At 37.3% G+C, this 9,660-nt stretch overlaps 1 pseudogene; it reads right to left on the bottom strand.

Moving 5' to 3' along the window:
- Positions 1–331: 331 nt before the first annotated feature.
- Positions 332–1,409, bottom strand: LOC138159117 (protein N-terminal asparagine amidohydrolase-like; annotated as a pseudogene).
- Between the last annotated feature and the right edge of the window lie 8,251 nt (positions 1,410–9,660).

Genomic DNA, 9,660 nt, shown 5'->3' with positions numbered 1-9,660 from the left:
GATGGGAGGTCCACAGGTGTTAAGCATTGCATGTGTTTTAAGACTTTTAAAAAATATTTTGATCAATTGTGTAATTTTTTCCCTCTTCTTTTTTTTGTCTTAAAAATAATTTATGTTGAATGGCTCTCTAAGAGAATCAGAGATAAAAAGATATTGAGGATTACCATGATGATAAAAAGAAAAAGAAAGCAAAAACAAAAGAGAAGACATCAATAAAAATGTATTTTAAAAAATAGACCTGATCAGACCAATTTTATTTCCTTTTCAATGTTACTAGAGTAGTACAAAAAGAAAGTTGTGTATTTATATTATCTAGGTGCTTAGCTAAGTATTTTTTTTTTTGCCAAAATAAGGTTTTATTTTTAAAAGGACTTAAAAGACACCGAGGAATGAAACATCAGACTTCATGTTGACAGGTTTCAAAATTCTTGTTCTTTCCACTCAGAGCCAGTTGCCTTTGCCAGGGTTACACTTATAAGGCTTTTCTGTTGTTAATGCCTACATTTAGCTTCCTGGTGAAGAAATCTTTTCCCATAATCCTCCTTCATTTTTTTTGTAGAGTAGAGCCCTATTTCCAGGAAACAGTGAGTTACCTGGAAATGGATATATTTTTTAAAAACATCAATGTTGATCTGATGTGTGGAACAAAGTGGGGTGGCTCAACAAGAGGCGAAGTGGAAAGATTCTCTAATAGCTGTTTATCCTCTTGTTGAAGCCAAAAATCCACATGAGGAAAGGGCCTCCAGAAATAAGGTTCGATATGAAGTCGTTCTGTCTTTGCATCATAAATATTAATCATTGGTCCTCCAGGTAAAGAGTGAGCAGAATGCAATTCTTCCTCTGGACCTCTCTCTGGAAATGAGGCCCTGAAAATCTCGGCGGTTTCAATGTTGATAGCAATCCCACAAACTACTGGAAAGTGATTTTCATTTTCTTCTCGATCATTTAATTCTGTCACACAGAAAGTCATTAAGTGAATGTCATCTTCCTATCTGTCAAATTCATTAAGAAGTTTATTTGTAAGTTTTTGTGACAATTGCCTATCATCATTGAAACCTCCAACTAGATGTATTTCTAACCTCCCATTCTGGGCATGGTTAGATAAGGACTTTAAGGAATTCATGATCAGAGGGACTTCAGTTTTGGTGTCTGATCCATCACAAACATTACCTGTATGTCTCAGGACTACAATGTGCATCATCAGAACCCAGAATGGAGATGGAGCCATCCTTTGGGGAAGTCACTGCAAGCTCTCTTTGCTGTACATAGAGAAGGCCCTTGGGTCCTACAAGCTGAACAGACCGACCTCTGAGAAGTTTGGCTGTTTCCTCCAGGGGCAGGCGGGCCCGCACGATTTCCCTGACAGACTTCAGCAGCTGGACTGGCCTCCCCTCGATAAAGAGCAGCATCCTTAGCTAAGTATTTCACAGTTTCTTATGGAGAGAGAGAAAGAGAGAGAGAGAGAGAGAGAGAGAGAGAGAGAGAGAGAGAGAGAGATAGATAAAAAAACAATTGCATATTTAGATGAATTTGAAACCAATTGAAAGTCCACACTGAGAGTAACCATTAGTAGTTTGATTTCAACATAGAATAAAGTATTTATGAATACCTCAGGGACCTGCGATTGCTTCAGTGTTTTTAAAAATATTTTTTATTAATGACTTTTTAAAAAGTACAGATGACACTCATATCAGATTTTTAGATGCCAGAAAGCTAAGATGGCTGCTTAACATAATGGGTGTCAGAAAGGTCTTAACTGACTAGACCACTGAATAAAACGAGGCAGTAAGTACAAAATTTTGCATGGGGGTTCAAAAAATTCTCCTTCACAAGTATAATTTAAAGAAAGCATAGGGTTCAATAGTTTGCCTGTATAGATATTGGAGTTTAACTGAACTGAGTGACCAAGGAGTTAGTAGTGCAATATGGCAGTAGCAGAAGTAAATGCCAACTTAGATAGGATAAAGAAAGACTTAGTTTTCAGGGCTAGGGAGGAGTTCATTCTGTTATACTCTATCACAATCAGACATTTAGAGGATTGTGGTCAATTGTGGGTACCACAGTTCAGGCAGAATACTAATAAACTGAAGGATTCAAGAGGAGGGTAGGCAGAATAAACTTGTTGAGTATAGTTATTCTTTCCATATTGCAACATTCCCCATTGTGGTTTTGACATATCACAAGCTGGCATAAGAAATTAAATGGGAATTTTTGGCAAGTTTTGCGGAAGCCACAGATAGCAGGAGGTTAGCAGAGGACACAGAGCCTATGAACAAATAACCCAAATTTTACAGTAAGGTGTTGTAAACAACCTATAAAAGACAAAGAAAGAATTCAAACTTCTTTGGTGTAAAGGCAGGGCCAAAAATTTTAGATGGATTTTCCAGGTCACAGGAATGTTGCACCCCTAACTCCTGCAATGTGGAAGGGATAATTGTGTGTGCTATTTGAAGGTCAGTCAGTTGAAGGAAATGGAGTTGCTTGTCCTGGAGAAGAGAAGTCCAGCTGAGAGTGGGTCAAGAGCACCACCTTCAAATATTTGGAATTACAGTTGCTCTGTCCTTGAGGATAGAAGTAGGAGCCATATATAAAACTTTCTAAGAAGTAAATTTATTCTTCATGTAATGAAAAACCTCACAATTAGACTTTTTAAAAAATTGTAATGGGAAATGCCTTAGGGGATAACATTTTCTGCCTCACTGGAGGACTTCAAAGATTGGATGAGCCCATGTTAGAAATGAGGTGTGTGTGTATGTGGTTCTTAAAGGCATGGGTTTGATGAGAAGGCCCCTGAGGTCTTTTCACAATTGGGGTTTTTGTGATTCTATGAAAGAGAATGTGGGTGGTAAGGCAGGCAGGCAGCCTGTCTTTATTCAAAACACTTTGCATGAATTTGGTGCACTTTGGATTTATTAATGGTTACTGAACAGATACTTACTGGCCTCCTTCCTGCTTCTCTAACATTGTGCCATCTTCATTGGCTACTCCATTTATTGCATTCTGGTCTGGCTTTTATCTTTTAACCCTGGCTTGGGATACAAACAATTCATTTGGTTTTGAAGTCCAGATTCCTTTCCCCTACCAGCTTCCCTTAGATTCCCTTTCCTTGATACTTCACTTCCATCCATGATCCCAGATACTCTTGTACTATCTCTGAATTCACTTCCTATGGCAGAGACAAGCAGCTGACATGAACCATGTGGAAATAAACAATGACCTCTGTGTGTTTCAGTTTGAAGGGTTTACCCCTCAGCAAAATGGGCACAATATTGATCCTATCTATCTGATAGTGCTGCTGTGAAGAAAGTTCTTTGTAAACCATAAAATGCTAAATTGAGAAATCTAAAGATTGAATAAAATCTTAGTGTCAATGTAATCCGAGTTTAGCCTAAGAAAGAAAGAGGTATTTGCTATGAGAATGATTTCAGTAAAGAATATTAGTTTCATGTTAGGTCACTACAATTAGACAGTAATCAATTTTGTTTTATTCTTTCCATTTACATCATTGCAGTCTTTGCGCCCATTATTGTAGATTTTGTGTGTGTTGTTTTCCTGCTTTTGCTTACTTCATTTTGAATCAATACATTTAAATATTTCTCATACTTCTTTGTACTTTTCATACCCATTCTTACAACACAGCAATAGTCCATTACACTTGTACACCATAATTTTTTTAATCATTCACTAATGAATCCATGTCTACTTATTTCCAAGACTTTGCTATTATAAAAAGTACTGTTTCAAATATTTTGGTGTATATGGGACCTTTCTTTCTATCTTTGATCTCCTTGGAGTAAAAGGCTACTGATGGACAGATCTCAACTCTTTTAAAAGCAGGAGGAGAATTAGAAAGGGAAAGTGAATATGATTTGATCTGATTTGATAAGAATTTTAATCCTAAAACAGTGCCATGGCTATGATGTCATATCTATTGTCTCTGCTAGAAAATTTAAAAAAAATGTCAGCGTGGCAAATATTCAGTCTTCACCACTAAGGTATTTTTACCCATGCCTTTTTCCTAGACCTCCTTCCCTTACCCTTTATGCTGTATCTTCCCTCTCATCCTTTATAAAAATTCCAAACTCTATGCATATCATAGTCCTGATCCATCTCCTTTAACCTGAAGCTTCAGAAAGTCACTAGTAATTATCTTCAGCTATATAAACAGAAGCCTCTTTTCCACTCTTCTTAAAGACAGAGTCTAAATGAGCCCTGAGAAAACCCAAACTTTCTATAATTTAGGGAATAAAGTTACCCAGTGCACTTTGGCAGGGACATACTAGGCATTACTAGGCAAGTCCACAGAGAGACCGTGAGTAGGACTTCTTTTAGGCAATATGTTTAAAAACAAAACAAATACTTGGAAATTGGGAATTTTTCTAAAATGATCCATTTCTAAACAGTGCTGAAGTTTATGAAATATTAGTATTTATGATATCTAGTATCAACAAACAGACAGCATGGAGGCAGCTGCTACATCAGATTCTGAGTCACAATGATCTCAGGGCATATGTATATTTATCATGGATAGGATTTCCTGGCAAGCTGAATTGAAAAAGGGAACCAAGTGACCACCCCAGTCCAGTACCAAGGTTAATGCTGGAAGGAAATTCCCTCACAGTGAGATACCCTTCAATTGCTCTGCTTTGTAAGCTTCTAGCTATTTTCAAATCATAGATAGCTTTGCAGGACTGAAGATCAAAATAAGTCAGCTTTCTCTGTGCATTCAAAATGAGGAACATTTTCAAGGGCTATAGAGATGTTTGGTTTGGCAATCCAGGCGTTATCTTCCTTCAATTAGGCACCAAAGGGAGCAGATGCATGCAACATGAACGATTTGAAAGAAAAATCATTAGAAGCCATTATGCTTTAGCAACGTAAAAACATACTTGTTCCTGTGAGACATATGAGTTATTAACTCTGGCAACACTAGTTCTTTTTTTCTCCCATATGTGATTACATTGTACCCTGTTGTTAACTGGAAGATCATGCATTTGAATTTTCCTCGACGACTTCTCTTCTTTAAATAAAATTGCAATAACCTACTGGAAGAAGCAGGATGGTAATGTGGAAGTTGCAAATGATCAGAATGGCAAATGAATCCATACTTCTCTGATGAAGAAATGAAGTGCCCCAAGTAACACCTTGCACAGAGCAGCAGCTCAAGAAATATTTATTGAATGGAAGAAATAAATGTAAAGGGGAAAACAGAAAAAGAAAAAAAAGAGTCCATTATAAGAGTTACTCCAGCTAATGCCTCCTGGTTTCATCACAAAACTCTGCCCTCAAAAACACTTCATTTCAGGGGTGGCTAGGTGGCGCAGTGAGTAAAGCACCGGCCCTGGAGTCAGGAGGACCCGAGTTTGGTTCCGGCCTCAGACACTTAACACCCACACAAAAAAACTAGCCGTGTAACCTTGGGCAAGTTACTTAACCCCAATTGCCCTCCAAATGGCAAAAAAACAAACAAAAAAACCCACTTCATGTCAACCATTTAAAAAAGAGAAAGAAAAGTGCAGGAAACTATTTTAGTCTTTGTGTACCAAAGGTCTCTTCATGATATATTTTTTAAATTAATATGTAAACTTTATTATCTACTTTATTTTTTCAGCAAGTAGAGACAAAATGGAGAGCCATAGTTTCACACAGAATCCTATTTTTGTATTCTGCTGTATGTATGGAAATGCTCTTTTTGGGGGGAAAGGGGAGGTAAGTTTAGAATCAAGCAACAACAATATAATAATACTAGGCAAATGTTAACTTCAATGGTTCTTTCAAAGCTGTTCACAGTCTGGCTTCATCCTACTTTTCCAGCCCTATTACTTCCCTTCATGCACTCTACACAACCAAATTGACATTCTTATTGTTGATTACATGGGACCCTCCACTTCCCCTCTCCATGCCTTTTCACTATTGGTCTTCCATACCTGGAATGCCCTTCCTCCTCACTTTCATTTCCTAAAATATTCAGCTAACTTCAAGTCTCCATTTGTATGCTTCTTTTTAGTTGATTCCTTTCATGTTTCTTCCAGATATTAGTACCTTATTCTCCCAAATTATCTAGTGACATTTGTATGTATGATGTATGTATTTTGTTTATACTTTTTGCATCTGATACTCAATGATTTAGTGGACAAGTACTATGCTATGCCCTTCCTTATTTTCTAAGCTTTAATCTTTGTTGAAGATGAAAATGAAGCAGTATTTTTGAAAGTATAATTGACCTGAGGGATGGCAAACAGCTCTAAATGATACTTCCATAATGTAGCTACTTGCCTATAAAGAAATGAGGAAGTCTCACCTGAATCTTGTATGGAACAAAAAAAATATATATATATATCAGCAACAATAACAAAAGCAGCAGCAACAACACACACACACAACATACACATCTTGGCACCCTCTGAAAGTTCAATGGTCTTTCCATGGAATGGACAACTGCTCTGGCTCCTCAGGTGGTCACTTAGCCCTCCCCTAGTTAAGCTGCTCCCCATGCCGGAATGCAGTCCAGCATTTTTCTCATGTCTCTCCTAGGTGGGCTCTCGTTGGGTGAGCAACCACAATGGTTGACTGAGGTCAGCCAAGCAGGATAGCAATGCCTCAAGCCTCCTGGGTGTTGTAACTTTTATATCAAAACTAAGGCTATTCAGGAAATTACATCGTGTTCAGCTGGCTTGAAGCAATAGCCATGTTATGCTGACCACCCAGTGGAATCAAATAGAATGGGTGGAAGTGGCACTGGCAATGTTTGATATAGCCCAGAAGAATAAATGAAGGAGAGACTCTGGGGAGATTCTTCCATGGCAGGGAGCCATGGGATACTTTCAAAAACAATTTATTTTCTTCCTTTGTACTCTAGCCACTAAGATCTATCTGCTATCTACAGCTGCACTCAGCAAGCCCTTCAGCTTAACTTTCTTTCCTCAAATATGTGGTGTGTAGCAGCTGCTGGGAAGAGGAGGAGGTTTTAGGTTAAAAGATCTGTTAAATCCCTAGGAGGAAAAAATGAATAAACTTGAATCATCTTGTCTCTGGTGTTAGTCTGTCTACCTTAAAATTCCACTGCTTTGGAATGATAGGGGAAACTTCTTCATCAGTAAGTCAGTTACTTAATCATTTCAGATGGTTGAGTAAACCTTAACCCAAGTTAATGGAACCTCCCGAATTTGTTAAAAACAAAAAAAAAAGATGTGTATGTAGGGGGTGGAACTATGCAATTGATATGATATGAACCATCCATGTTATAGGATGTACAATTATCATTGATCTGGTCTCCAAATATTTCAAGGAGATTCCCTTTGTTCTTGCCGTTCTATATTTGGTTGTAGATCTACCAGTGAGATTAAAATTTTTGTTTTATAATAATAGCTCTTATATAGAACTTTTGAAAAGATTTGCAAAGCATTTTACAAGTTTCAGTTTATCTTCACAACAAATCTTTGAGGTAGGTGCCTCTTTATTATGCCACATTATGCCTCTTTTACAGATAAGAAAACTGAGGCACACAGAAGTTAGGCAGTTTTCCCAGGCCTTCACAGATAGTAAGTGTCTGAGGTAAGATTTGACTTCAAGTGCATCATACCATACATTGTGCCTACTAGCTACCTCATCATTCTATTTTTAAGGCTGAACTCAAACAAATATTTTACTCTTGGGTTGGAAATTACTAAAATATATGACTGCACTATTCCTCATTTTCTTCTAAATATCTAATATACCGCTATATATCTTGTGCATGTTGAAATAATGACATTTATTCATTCATAGACATAAATGATATACAAGGAAGTTTTAAATTGCTTCTTTTCCCTGATTTGGCTAACATATCTCATAGAACATTTGATAACCTATCAAGAAACACTAAGTATCCTTTTGAGTTAATTACAGAACTATCAATGAGCAGCACTCTAAATCTGAAAGCTCCCACTCTTGAAAAAATAATGACATAATTCACAGAAAGATACATGTAGGTGAATTTATAGCCTTGAGTTAACAAAAGAACAAGGTCATATTTGGGGAATTGTAATTGCAATTACTTCTATATGAAGGTATCCTCATCATTAACAGACAAACCAAATATTTCATTGAATTTTTCTCAATTAATTTGAAAGACTTTTCAAAACATGCCTAAATAGTCACCAGAGAGTTTATCTTCCTGAGGATCTGGGTGATCCTGGACATCGCAGGCCTTTGTGAAAGGAAATTCTTACAGTGGAAAAAGACCTGACTCTGGAGGCAGGGGATCTGGATTCCAATCCCTCCTTAAACCTTTGCTTCCTATGTAACCTTCAGCAAGTCACTGAAGTTCCCTAAGCCTCAGTTTTAACATATGCAAAATGAAGGTTGGACTATAAGACATCTAAGGTCCTTTCCAACTTTCTCTCTCTGAGCTCATGATTATGGTAAGTTTGGGAAGATGGGATTTCAGAAGCCTTTTGAAAGGGGGGAATAGGGAAGAGAGATGGCTTAGCAGACAGAGAAGGGAAGGGCATTTTGATGGCTCAGCTTGGGAGGAGGCTTAGAGATGAGAGTTGACTAAGGAACAAAGACTGAGGAACAAGTGTGCCTGAGCTGAGCGAAAGGGACAAAAGACTGGGTGAGGGTAGTGAAATAGCCTGTGGAGCTCTGGCCAAAGGCTTTGAAAGAAAGTGAAAGGATTTGCATTCTGATGGGTAGGTCCAAGAAAGCCCCTAAAGGCTTTAAGTGTTGGGGAGGGGTGTGTGTATATATTTTAGGTGAGTGACTTGGAATAAACAACTGTCCTTGAGGTATAATGGAAACACAAAACTGAGAGTAAAAAGTTCAGTCACATGTCCTCTAGGACTTGAGTAAAATGTCTTTTTATTTCTGGAATCCATTTACTTATCTATTAAATGAAAGAGACAAGACAATTTCTAAGGTCCCTTCAACCTCTAAAATCCTTTAATTCTATAGTGAAGAATTAGAAGCAAAGGATCCATTGCTGAGCAGGTTATCTCAATGAAGAACAAGATCACCATCTTTTACACACAGGCCATGTCCCAGTAAGGAAGGAAAGTGGAATTTGCAAGAAAAACAACAAAAATCCTTTAGGTAGAATTGAGGACACCAATGCCTAGTTCATTCCAAAACTGGAGAATGTCTCTGAAACGATTTAAAGATTATGTCTACCATTCATTAAATTTGTCATATTTTTAATTGAGATCCTATTTTGAGTTCAGCTTTCTACTAAGTAGTAGTGAGGGAAAAAAAAAGATAGAAGGCCCTGGATAAGTTTACTCTCTATGAGAAAAGGTAACATCTGCACAAGAATTTGATTCTTCAAATATCTTTTGTGTTATCAGTATTCTCTCCATCCACAAAAATCACAATCTTCTAATGAACTCATTAAGTCATGTTTGAGAGCTGCTTTGTCCCAAAACTTCATTATTCTGCCCCCAAGATAGTGAGAAGTATCTTCAAATTTGTTGGTGTGTTCTTTGAATGAAAGCCAAAGATGACATAGTATGGAACCAGATCCAGATTAAAGGTTTTTTTTTTTTTTCCTGGCTTGATAGAACTTGCCAAAGAATATATTCTATTAGTAGAACTTCCAAGGACAAAGAGTCATCGCCATGCTACCAGGAAGCATCAGAATGCCACACAAATATTTTTATTACAAAATAGAATCTAAAAGTGAAT

Source organism: Petaurus breviceps, unplaced genomic scaffold, assembly GCF_028583685.1.
Source record: "Petaurus breviceps papuanus isolate PSGF00001 unplaced genomic scaffold, PetGlider_PUasm1.0 175, whole genome shotgun sequence".
NCBI classification, from domain to species: domain Eukaryota; kingdom Metazoa; phylum Chordata; class Mammalia; order Diprotodontia; family Petauridae; genus Petaurus; species Petaurus breviceps.
This window is presented reverse-complemented; position numbering and strand designations above follow the sequence as displayed.